The sequence below is a fragment of the Rhinolophus ferrumequinum genome, chromosome 3, assembly GCF_004115265.2.
Source record: "Rhinolophus ferrumequinum isolate MPI-CBG mRhiFer1 chromosome 3, mRhiFer1_v1.p, whole genome shotgun sequence".
Taxonomy (NCBI): domain Eukaryota; kingdom Metazoa; phylum Chordata; class Mammalia; order Chiroptera; family Rhinolophidae; genus Rhinolophus; species Rhinolophus ferrumequinum.
In genome coordinates this window covers 61,128,688-61,141,680 of record NC_046286.1, presented here as the reverse complement: position 1 = coordinate 61,141,680, position 12,993 = coordinate 61,128,688, and the positions used below count along the sequence as shown (strand labels likewise).

Genomic DNA, 12,993 nt, shown 5'->3' with positions numbered 1-12,993 from the left:
CAGATTAATTTTCAAGCCCGTGGCCATCCTATGGTCACTGATTGCCCTCCAATCCCCTCACCCTCCCCCCCACCCTACATATATGTTTCTTAACGGTCGCATTAAAACCTTTAATCAGTTACTAGTGTATATATTTGAGCAGTTGTAAATATCATTTTTATAAAATAATAATATAAAACAATTTTATACAATAAATATATTTATAGTTGTCTCCTTTTAATAAAAGGGAAGAAACCCCAGACCCATAGCTATAATTGTAACACCTCTTCTAGAAAGCCTAACCTGCTATCGTCTCTGCTTTGCCTTCACAGAATCAAACGAGCCATCTGGGTTCATCAGCTCTTGCCCACAGCAGGTGCCTTTTTGTGAGTTAGGCCTAATTCTGCTTCTTAAGTACCAAGGCAGAGACATAGAGACTAGTCACAAAGGGTTTTCTACTGCGCCTTTACTTTCTAGCCAAAGCCACACAGCATTCACACATTACCTCATGATTCTAGCCCTCTGCTTATGAGATTCCTTCCCTTTTCTATAACCTTTAGGTTGAACAAAAAAGAGTTGGGACACAACAATGTCCATTTCTAAGCAGGGTGGTGTTCTGATCCAGTTTTTAGTCTCCCTAGGAGAGAAATGATTGGCCGTGGTGAGGTCCAGTCATACTCCATTCCTTATCTGGGGCAGTTTCAATGAGCGGATAACTCCCTATTTTTTAGAAGCAACAATAAACAACAGCAAACTGACACATTTAAAAAAAGTAATAATTTGCAAAGGCACATTTCCGGTGTTTCTCTTGTTTCATTGAATACCATGGTTCCTTTGTTTCAATAATATGAAAATCACTTACTTTAGAAAAATATCAAGTCATAATGTTATTTCCATCTTTTTCCCGAGAGGGGAAAAAATTCTAACTAAGCCATGAATGGTGGGGGTAGGGCAGGGCTGTCTTCTAACAGCGGCTCCCCCTTTCTGAATAGCAGTGTTAGTTGAGCACAAGGCTACCCATTTAAACATTCCATTTCCTGGCCTTCTTGCAGCCAGGATGGCCATGAGACCAGTTCTGACCAATGAGGGGTAGAGGGGAGATAAAATGTGTGCCGCTCTATGCCCTTAAAGGCCGAGGGCAACCCCCCTTTCCCTCTCCATCCCCTCCCTCTGACTGGAATGAAAGTGTAATGACTGTAGCTAGATGTAGGGACAGAGTCCCAGAGAGCAGTTTCCAAGCTCTCAGCCTCACGTTGGGGGATGTTGGCTCGGGTGGTAGGTGGCCGTCAGCTGTGGCTGGTTGACCGTCGGCTGTGGCCAATTAGCCAATTGGCCACTAATATAGCTGCCGTGGCTGCGCTGGTTGGTCGAGTCGGTTTGGTCGCAGGCAAAGAAGCGGAAAGCAGGTTGTTGGACGTGTGGATCCTGCCTCCAGTGAGACTATAGTGGTATGACTCCCCTACCTATGGCTCCGTGGGTGTTCCTTTTTGGCCTAGCCATATCCTGCGTTCTTATGTTGGGAGTGGGACCAGAGACCCCACAGGCCGCCCCACATGACAAACGGCGGAGCGAGCAGAGTCCCCTGCACAACAAATGGGCAGCGAGCAGGGTCTCCCACATGACACTAGAAGAGCCAACCCGGTGAGGACAAGCTGCAGAATGCTGACCAAAGCCGAGCAAAGTTCTCCAACAATGCAGAGCTGCCAAACCAGCTCTGGCCCACCTACTTGGATTTTTATGTAAAAGAATAATAAACTTCTACCTTACATTTCAAGCAGTGTATTTTGGGGTATCTTTGTTACAGAGGCCTAAATTGTACCCTAACTAATACAGGGGCTTACAGCCTACAAAAGAGAATTTAAGAGTCTCCTGGAACCCTGGGCCTCACAGGAGCAAGGACAAGGCTTGGGTTCAGTGCTGAAACTGGAGGAATACATGGAGAGTTCAATAAAGGTTTCTAGCAATTTGAGATATTTACCAGAGTGGTATAAGAAAAAATACATTTGGCCATTGTCCACAATCCCTAACACAGGGCTCCTAAAACGCCTGGAATTTCCTGAGCGGTAGGAGTAGCTTTGTTATTCATCACGAGCACCTTCCTATCACACCTGTGTTATGCCAATGAGCTGATTTAGGATAGGGTCCCAAGGATAGCTTCAGGACAGGGAGTGTTCCCAGAGAGACCAAGTGTTTAGAGGGTTGGAACTTTCAGCCCCACCCACCCACCTCCTAGGAGGGGAGGGGAGGCTGGAGATTAAACCCTATAAACATTCTTTTTTTTTTTTTTTTTTTTTTTTTTTAATTTATTGGGGTGACAATTGTTAGTAGAATTACATAGATTTCAGTTGTGCAATTCTGAATCACATCATCCATAAATCACACTGTGTGTTCACCACCCAGAGTCAGCTCCCCTTCCATCACCGTACATTTGATCCCCCTCACCCTCATCCCCCACCCCCCAACCCCCTTACGCTCTGGTAACCACCAAATTACGTTCCCCAGATTAATTTTCAAACCCCGTGACCATCCTGTGGTCACCGACTGCCCTCCAATCCCCTCACCCTCCCCCCCACCCCCCACTCCCCCCGCCCATCTAGCAACCCTCAGTTTTTCCTCATTGTCTCCCAAACAGTTTCTGATTAGTTCATTCACTTATTCTTTTCTTTAGAATCCGCAAATAAGTGAGATCATATGGAACTTATCTTTCTCTGTCTGACTTATTTCACTTAACATAATGTTCTCTAGATCCATCCATGTTGTATAAACATTCTTGAACAATGAGATTTGGAAAGCTTCCCAGTTGATGAACACGGAAGTGCTGGGAAGGTGGAACACCACAAAAGGGTATGGACGCACCCATCCCTTGCCCTGTACATGTCTTTCACTTGGCTATTCCTGAATTGCATCCTTTATAATATTATAACAAACTGGTAACCATAAGTAATGTTTTTATGAGTTCTGTGAGACATTTCTAGTAAATTATCGAACCTGAGGGTCGGGGTTGTGGGAACCCCTGAATGTGTCGGCCATGCAGAAATGTGGTAGCCGGGGCAGACCGTTTGCGGCTGGCATCTGCAATGCGGCCAGTCTGGTAGAACTGAGCCCTTTAACTTGTGGGGTCTGATGCTACACCTCAGATAGTGTCAGAATTGAACTGAATTGTTGGATACTTAAAGGTGTTGGAAGAGTTGAGAATCTCATAAACAGGGAAAATACTGTTTTCCACCCCTTCCTTTAATTTTTGGAGTCAAACAGGTAAAAAACCCAAAGGTAATACTAATTTCCTTCCCCTCCATCCCACAATCCCTTTCCCTAATCCTCATCCAGAATCTCAACCAATCACCAATGCTACTGAATTTTACATCCTAAACACTCTCAAATCCATTTCCTCCTCTTCTTCTTCGTACTACCATCACAGCTGGGGCTTAGCCTCCCTGCTCTGATTACCTCCTGCCCCAAATTTACCACTACCACAATCTCTAAACTATCCATCGACTACAGGGATGACCTTGCTAAAATCTAAATGTGATTTTATCAGTAATTTGCTTGAAATCCATCTCATTGTGGTTTTCAAACATAACTTTAACAGCAGTACCTCTTCCATATAAAACTATACATGGAATCCTAAATTTATTAAAGAGAAAATTGGGGGGGGCTACAAAGTCCCGCCCTCTCACATCTTCCTCATTCCCTCACCCATACAACCTCCCTTTCCAAAGCAGCCCCTGAAGTCACTTCCCTACATTATAGGATCACATTAAATATGAATAGTGTTCAGAAATGAGCTAACATAGCAAGCCAGAGACTACTACTGTCCTTAGAAAGGCCTGCTTGCAAAGTTGGGTGGGATTCCAAGAGGGTGCCCACCATTCCAGAAACGGTAAGAGGGATTCACTGTGCCCAAATATTTGTGTCGTGTACAAGCAATGTGGTTCATGCTAAACACCTAGCTTCCTTTTACAAGTATAGAATTTCAGCACATGCTGGGCAGAGAGGCCCATGATACCACCCCCAGCCCTAGGCATTGAGTCCCTAATGAGTTTCTCCAACAGACAATATTTCATACACACAACAACATACTGTGTGTTGTCACAGTTTGTTGCTGGAGGAATTAAGCATATCCTGTGAGACTACTGGGAGAAGACTCTTAGATGCTCATGGCTAATTTTCTCCAGGTTTTGCCCCACGTATCTTTTCCATTTGCTGACTGTACTTTGTATCCTTTAACTATAATAAACCGTAACTATGAGTACAACTACATGCGAGTCCTGTGAGTTCTCCTAGCAAATCACCAAACTTGGGGGTAGTCTTGGAATCCCCAACAAAGATAGTATCCTCATTCCGGGGTTCAAGGCATCCAGAATAGGGCCCCAGCCTGCACTTCCTGACCACTTTCCCTCTACTCTCCAAAATGCAACCATTGATACAAGAAATCATTGAGTACCTACCACATGTAATGGGTAATGTAATGGGAAATAGGGAACATCAAAGCTGTTTTTTTAAGCAACTTTAGGAAGTAGAGGGACGAAAAATTGCAGCAGTAATGTTTCAAGATTAACTGGCAGCAGCAAGTAAAATTAATTTGCATACAGAGAAACTGGTTATGAAACCTGTTATTCTAAGTGGAAGATAATAAAGACCCACATTAGGATGAACAATAGCAGGAATTACAATTATTTTGTTCTTATACCCATGAAGTGATGTAGTATTATTTGAAAGTGGACTTGGATCAGTTGTAAATGTATATCACAAACTCTAGGACAATCACTAAAACAAAGTGAAAAGAAAAAGGCAAGTATAACTGATATGCTAAGAAAGGAGAGAAAACCGAATCATATGAAATGCTCAATTAAAACTACAAAATAGAAAATAGAAGACAGAAATAGGAACAAAGAACAAGGGCACCAAACAGAAAACAGTAACAAATATGGTAGGTATTAATCCAACTATATCAATAATTTCTTTGAATATCAATGTTATAAATGTACCAATTTAAAGACAGATTGTCAGGGTGGATCAAAACACAAGACCCAACTATATGTTATCTACAAGAAATCCATTTTAGCTTTTCACGAAGATGGCGCCAAAAGTGAAGAAGGAAGTCCCGGCCCCTCCCAAAGCCGAAGCCAAAGCAAAGGCTTTGAAGGCAAAGAAAGCAGTCTTGAAAGGTGTCCACAGCGACACAAAAAAGAAGATCCAGACGTCACCCACCTTCCAAAGGCCCAAGACACTGCGGCTCCAAAGGCAGCCTAAATATCCTCGGAAGAACACCCCAGGAGAAACAAGCTTGACCACTATGCCATCATCAAACTCCCCCTAACTACCGAGTCATCCATAAAGAAGATAGAAGAGAACAATACACTTGTGTTCATTGTGGATGGATGTCAAGGCCAACAAGCACCAGATCAAACAGCCTGTGAAGAAGCTCCACAACATTGACGTGGCCAAGGTCAGCACCTTCATCAGACCTGATGGAGAGAAGAAGGCATTTGTTCAACTGGCTCCTGACTATGATGCTTTGGATATTGCCAACAAAATTGGGATCATCTAACCTGAGTCCAGCTGGCTAATTCTAAATACAAAATTTTTTCACTGTGAAAAAAAGAAAGAAACCCATTTTAAATATAAAGGCTTATACAGATCAAAAGTAAACACATAGAGAAACAATATCTGTGTTAATGCTAATAAAAAGAAAACAGGAGTAGCTATATTATTTTCAGACAAAGCAGACTTCAAAGCAAGGAAAGTTATCAGAAATAAATAAGGTCATTATATAATGATAAAGGAGCCAATTCTCCAAGAAAACATAACGATCCTTAATGCATATGCACCTAACCACAGACCAACCATCAAACTAAACTATGCGAGGCAAAAACTGACAGAACTGTTAAGGAAAAATAGATGAATCCACTATCATAGGTGGAGACTTCAACACCACTCTAGCAGAAGTGGACAGATACAGCAGACAGAAAACTCAATATGGACACAGTTGAACTCAAAAACACTATCAATAAACTGGCTATAATTGACATCTATAGAATACTTCATCCAACAACAGCAGAATACACATACTTCTCAAGCCCATATAGAAGCAAGATAGACCACATTCTGGACCATAAAACACATCTTAACAAAGTTAAAAGCATGGAAAACACACAATGTCTGTTCTCAAACTACAATGGAGTTAAACTAGAAATCAATAACAGAAAGATAACTGGAAAATTCTAAAATATGCAGAGATTAAACAACACACTTCTAAATAACATAAGGGTTAAAAAAGAAATCTCAAGAAAAACGTAAAAATATTTTAAACTAAATGAAAATGGAAACACAAATATATCAAAATTTGTGCAATGCAGGAAAAGCAATGCTTAGAGGGAAATTTATAGCAATGATTCATACATGAGAAAAGAAGGAAGATCCAAAATCAATCATCTAACTTTCTACCTTAGGAAACTAGAAAAAGAAGAGCAAATTAAATCAAAAGTAAGTAGAAGAAAAGAAATAAGAATTAGACCATAAATCAATGAAATTGAAAACAGGAGACTGATAGAGAAAAACCAATGATACCAAAAGCTGGTTCTTTGAATAGAGCAATTAAATTGATAAGCTTCTAGATAGGCTAACAAGGAAAAAAGAGAGAGGACACAAATTGTTAATATCAGAAATGAAAGAGGGACCTCACTATAAATCGTCATGGACATAAAAAGGATAATGAAGGAATACTAAGAACAACTCAATCCACACATCTGATTACCTAGATGAAATGGACAAGTTCCTTGAAAGACACAATCTACCAAAACTCACACAAGAAGAAACAGACAATCTGAATAGGCCTACATCTATTAAAGAAATTGAATCAATAATTAATATTCCAAAACAGAAAGCATCAGTCCCAGGTGGGTTCATTGGTAAATTCTACAAACATTTAAGAAAGAAATTATAATAATTCTCTGCAATCTCTTCCAGAGGATACAAGCAGAAGGAATACTCCTAACTCATTCTATAAGGGCAGCATTACTCTAATACCAAAATTAGAAGAAAGAAAACATTATAAGGAAAGAAAACTATAGAACAATATCTCTCATGAACATAGATACAAAAATTCTCAAGAAACTTCTAACAAATCAAATCCAACAATACATAGAAAGAATTATACACTACAAATAATTGGGATTTATCCCAGGAATGCAAGGCTGCTTCAACATTCGAAAATAAATTAATGTACCTTGTTTCCCCGAAAATAAGACCTAGCCAGACAATCAGCTCTAATGCATCTTTTGAAGCAAAAATGAATATAAGACCCAGTCTTATTTTACTATAATATAAGACCAGGTATAATATAATATAACATAATATAATATAATATAATATAACATAATGCCAGGTCTTATATTAATTTTTGCTCCAAAAGAGGCATTAGAGCTGATTGTTCAGCTAGGTCTTATTTTCAGGGAAACAGGGTAATCCATCACATCAACAGGCTAGAGAAGAAAAATCATATGGTCATATCAATAGGTACAGAAGAAGCATCTGACAAAAATCCAACATCCATTCATGATAAAAATTCTCAGTAAGAGGGAATATCCTCATCCTGATAAAGCATATCAAATTCAAAATACAAAAGGCCTACAGCTAACATCATACTTAATGGTGAGAAACTAGAAGCTTTCCCACTAAGACCAGGAATAAGACAAGGATGTTCCCTCTCATCACTCCTTGTCAAAATCATACTAGAGGTCCTAGTTAATGCAATAAGGCAAGAAAAGGAAATAAATAGTATGCAGATTGAGAATGAAGAAATAAAACTATCTTTGTTCACAGATGACATGATTGTCTATGTAGAAAATACAAAAGAATCAACAAAATAACTCCTGGAACTACTGTACTTTGCCATGTATAATGTGCTCCCATGTATAATGCACACTCACGTTTTTGGCCTGAACTTTCAGGGGGAAAAAAATCTTTCATTTTAATTTTAAATTCAAATTTTTATTTGTTTACATTTAGGAACTTGTTTTTGTATTTTTTTTTGTATAATAAATTTAGCATTTATTTTTTAATATATGATGGTACAAGAATTTTATGTAACAAAGAATTACAAAACACAAGAACAGATACAAGGTACAAGAAATTGTATGTACCAGTAACAAATTTATGATATTTACCATAGAAAGCCAAGAACTTTTCATCATTGCAAGTTCATCGTAAGTTCAACAAAACATATTATCATATTCCAGGGTATTATTCTGCATATGGATATCGTTATTGATTTCTAGAGTTACACACTTAACTCATAAGCACACACAAAAAAATTAAAAACATTTAAATAGATACAGAATAAGTACTACCTATGTATAATGTATAACCTTATTTTCCCCTCACAAGTTTGGGCAAAAAATATGCATTTATACATGGTAAAATTTGGTAATACTTAGGTATAATCCTCACAAAATATGTACAAGATCTATAATAAGGAAAACTACAAAACTCTAATATCAAAATCAAAGAACTGTAAAATGTAGAGATAGTCCATGTTCATGAATAGGAAGACTGAATATTGTCAATTCCTCCCAATTTTATCTATAGATTAAACGCAATCCCAATCAAAATCCTAGCAAGTTATTCTGTGGATATCAACAAAATAATTCTAAAATTTAAATGGGGAGACAAAAGACTCAGAATAGCCAACACAATATTGAAGGAGAAGAACTAAACTGAAGGACTCACACTACCCAACTTCAAGACCTACTATACATCTACAATAATCAAGACAGTGTAATATTGGCAAAATAATAGACAAAGAGCTCAATGGAACAGAATATTGAGCCCAGAAATAGACCCACCTAAATACAGCCAACAGTTTTTTGTTTTGTTTTTGTTTTTGTTTTATAGTATGAACAGCATTTATTTGATTGTAACTGGAACAGGAGAAGATAGTACAAACAGCATTTATTTGATTGAAGTGGAACAGAAGAGGTGAAGACAGCTCTGGCTCTTAGGGTGGCTTCACAGCCTTCATCACCATCCTCCAAAAGCACAACCAACTGACCTTTGATAACGGAACAAATACAATACAATGGAGCAAAGATAATCTTTTCAATAAACGGTGTTGGAACAACTAAATAGCCACATGGAGAAAAAAAAGAATCTAGACACAGACCATTCACCTTCACAAAAATTAACTCAAATGAAACATAGACCTAAATGTAAATCATAAAACTATAAAACTCCTAGAACATAAGAGAAACATAGGAGACACAGGAGAAAATAATATGACCTTGGGTATAGTGAAGACTTGTTAGTTACAACACCAAAGGCAAATCCATGTAAGAAATAACTGACAAGCTGAACTTCTTAAAAATTAAGAACTTCTGTTCTGCAAAAGACAATGTCTGTGTCTCATTAGAGGACAAGCCACAGACTGGAAGAAAATATTGGCAAAAGATCCATTTGATAAAAGGACTGTTATCCAAAATATACAAAGAACTCTTAAAACACACAAGAAGAAAACAAACCATTGTATTTTTAAAATGGGCCAAATACCTTTTTCTTTATTTTTTAAGAGTTTATTTGAGCCAAACTGATGACATATGCTGGGGAGCAAGATCTCACACGCTCCTAGGCCAAAGACTTTAACAGACAATTTATAATAAAGATGGGGCTTAGAGAGAGATACATTCCTAAATAGCACAGTTATCAATTAAAAAAAAAAAAAAAAGACACCTCACCAAAGAAGACAAACATATGACCGAGAAGCATATGAAAAAAATCTCTAGATCATATGTCATCAGGGAAATGCAAATTAAAACAACAATGAGATCCACCGCACACCTATGTGAATGGCCAAAATCCAGAACACTGACAAAGGAGGATGTGACTGTGAGCAACAGGAACCCCCATTCATTCCTGGTGGGAATGCAAAATGCTACCACTACTTTGGAAGACAGCTTGGCGATTTCTAACAAAACTAAACAATATGCATCTTACAATATGATCTAGCAATCATGCTACTTGGTATTTACGCAAAGGAGTTGAAAACACGTCCACACAAAACGCTGCACAAGGATGGTTATCGCAGCTTTCTTCATAATCGCCAAAACTTGGAAGCAACCAACATGTCCTTCAGTAAGTAAATGGATAAACTTGCCCATCCAGACAATGGAGCATTATTCAGCACTAAAAAGAAATGAGCTATCAAGCCATGAAAACATATGGGAAAAGTTAAATGCATATCACTAAGTAAAGAGCTAATTTGAAAACGTTATATACTGAAAGGTGATATTTTCTATGTGACATTCTGAAAAAGGCAAAACTATGGAGAAAGTAAAAAGATCAGTGGTAGACAAAGTGGGGTAAGAGTAGGGAGGAGGGATGAATAGGCAGAGCACAGGGGTTTGGGGACAGTAAAAATACTCTGTATGATACTATAATGATGGATACATGTCATTACACATTTGTATGAACGCACAGAATGTACAACACCAAAAGTGAAGCCAACAGTCTATGCATGTGGGGGTCAGGGGTAGAGGGTATATGGGAATCTCTGTACCCTCCTCTCACTTTTGCTGTGAACCTAAAACTGCTCTAAAAATATAACAAAATGTTTAAAAGAGAGAGAAAGAAAGAATCAGTCAGGCAAGACACTCAAGGCTGAGAGATTGGCCCGCTTAGGCCTGGAGAGCAGCTGTATAAATTGAAACACAAAGGCATCTCAAAGCTGCACTAAATTAAATCTCTTCCTACATCAGTATACACAAATTATGTGATGCTGCTGCCATATTATTTTGATTGGTATTAATTTGTCTTATTGTACTCCAAATGGACAGTGGGAAAATGCCATTCTGAAGATCCACACACAAATCTACACACATAAATGAAAGATTCTAGAGGCCCAAAGAGTCTGTGCTGTTCTAATACGTCAGTTTTGTACCTTATTTCCACTCTCTCCTAAAGTAAGTTTTAGGAAGATACCACTATACAACAGAGCCACTTGCTATAAAATTTCATCGATATCATGATGTCCTAGAATCTGAATAATCTATGATATATTCCTAGATCGTATTTTAACAATTATTTCTATTTTTTTCCCCCAGAAACAATAATGAGTTTCCCCAGGCTTTCAGCAGTTGTGATTACTTCGATTTCCCCTCCTGTTTTTTTTTTTTTTTTTGATGTGAATATAACCACAGGATTTTATTGTCTTCATAATAAAAACCAAAGGTGAAGCTTAGAGCTGGATCACTTGGCCCTTCCTCTTATCTCCTCCCAGTTCAAAATACTTGCACATCTTAACAGCCAGCACGCCCTACTTCTGCAGTTGGCCTCAATGCATTCAAGCCTCAGCACAATCTCCTTTGCACTTTAAGCCTTTTTCCAGAAAATCGGCCTAGTCTGCCCACCACAGCCTCTCTGCTTCCTGTCATAAGGCCGCTTTCCGTGGGCATACAGAGATTCCACGCACTCCTTGTCCTGTGTCACTTTTGGGGTTTAGTGCTTGTCACACTTCTTACAGGAAGTCTGGCAAGCTTTAGAACATACTCCATGTTTGTTTGCTGGGGCACTATGACAGGGAAAGCAGCAATATCTCCCAATTTTTAAGTTCTCATCTTAAGAGAGAAGTTTGGAACAAAAAAATTCTTCTGAAGTTCTGCAGTCTTGCAGGCTATGCTAATATGCTCTAGTTCACTAGTATCACGACATGAATAAATAATATACTAAACTGCAATTATGCTCTTCTTAATGGCACGTTTCATGTGCACATTAAAGTTTGAGAAGCATTATGCTAGGGAATGACTGGGGACTCCTACAGATTACGAAGAAAAGCCTTCCTGTGGAAGTGACATTTAAGTTGAGACCTGAACGCTGAAAGGAGTCGGCTCTGAAGAAGATCTGGGAGAAGAACATGCCAGGCAGAGGGAAGAGCTCTGGCAAAAACCCTAAAGTGAAAATGGAAAAAAGCTTCACATTTCTGAGGGAGAAAAAGAGTTCAATGACCAAGTTGGAGTCTGTCACAAGATGAAGCTGGAAAGAAGAGCAAGGACCAGTTCATGGAGAGTCTTGAAAGCCATGGTAAATACTGTGAGTTTTATTAGTAGGATTAAGAACAAGTAGAAGACTTTGATCAGGGATGTGACACAATTTGATTTATTTTTTAAAAGATTACGCTAGAAAATAAGATGGTAGGAATGCAAAGTTGAATTGTAATGGTATGTGAATTACACCTCAACAAAGCTATTATTATGTCTATTTTTAAAGTGGAAGCAGAGAGACCAGTTAGGAAACTGTAATAGTCCAGTTCAGAGATGTAAGTTGGACCAGAGAGTTCGTATTGTAGGTTAAGGAAATTAACCAAGATCATGCAGCTAATCACAGCAGCAGAAACAATTGATAACCTGTACCGAGGACTTACTAAGTGCCAGGTTCTTCTCTAAGTGCTTTACACATACTAATTCATTTAACCTTCAGGACCACCCTATAAGGTAGGTGCTAACATTATTCCTACTTTAAAGCTTAAGAAACTGAGGCACAGGAGGGTAAGTAACCCATCCGTGTTCCCACAACCAGGTAGTGCTGCAGCCAGCATTTGTACCCACAGGCACAGGGAAGCTGCATGTTCCAGTGGAAAGAGGGTAGGCTCTGGAGTCATACTCTCTGGGTCCATCTCCTGACTCCACCGTTTTGACTCCCAGTCACAGTAATGTCATTCTCCATGGCAGGTGGGGCACGTGATCACCATCCTAGCCAATGATGCCTCAGGGAAAGTCAGCTTCTGCCAAAGTTTCCCGTGATGCTCTTCAAAAGGAGACGAGGATAGGAACTCACTCCTTCCTGCGCTTGTATTATACTTTTACGTGTTAAATAGGGCTGCATTGTTAAGAACATGAGGGGAAACACTGTTGCCACACAGAAGACAATCATAGTTTTGACATATGTTGTGATGGTTAATTTTGTTTGTCAGCTTGCCTGGGCCATGGGGTTCCCAGACATTTGGTCAAACATTATTCTGGGTGT

At 38.9% G+C, this 12,993-nt stretch overlaps 1 protein-coding gene across 2 annotated transcripts in view; it reads right to left on the bottom strand.

Annotated features, from left to right (window-relative positions):
• The window catches only part of AFG1L (AFG1 like ATPase), a 183,204-nt gene that overhangs the window by 153,548 nt on the left and 16,663 nt on the right, over positions 1 to 12,993 (bottom strand). The gene's annotated exons all lie outside the window — the stretch shown is intronic.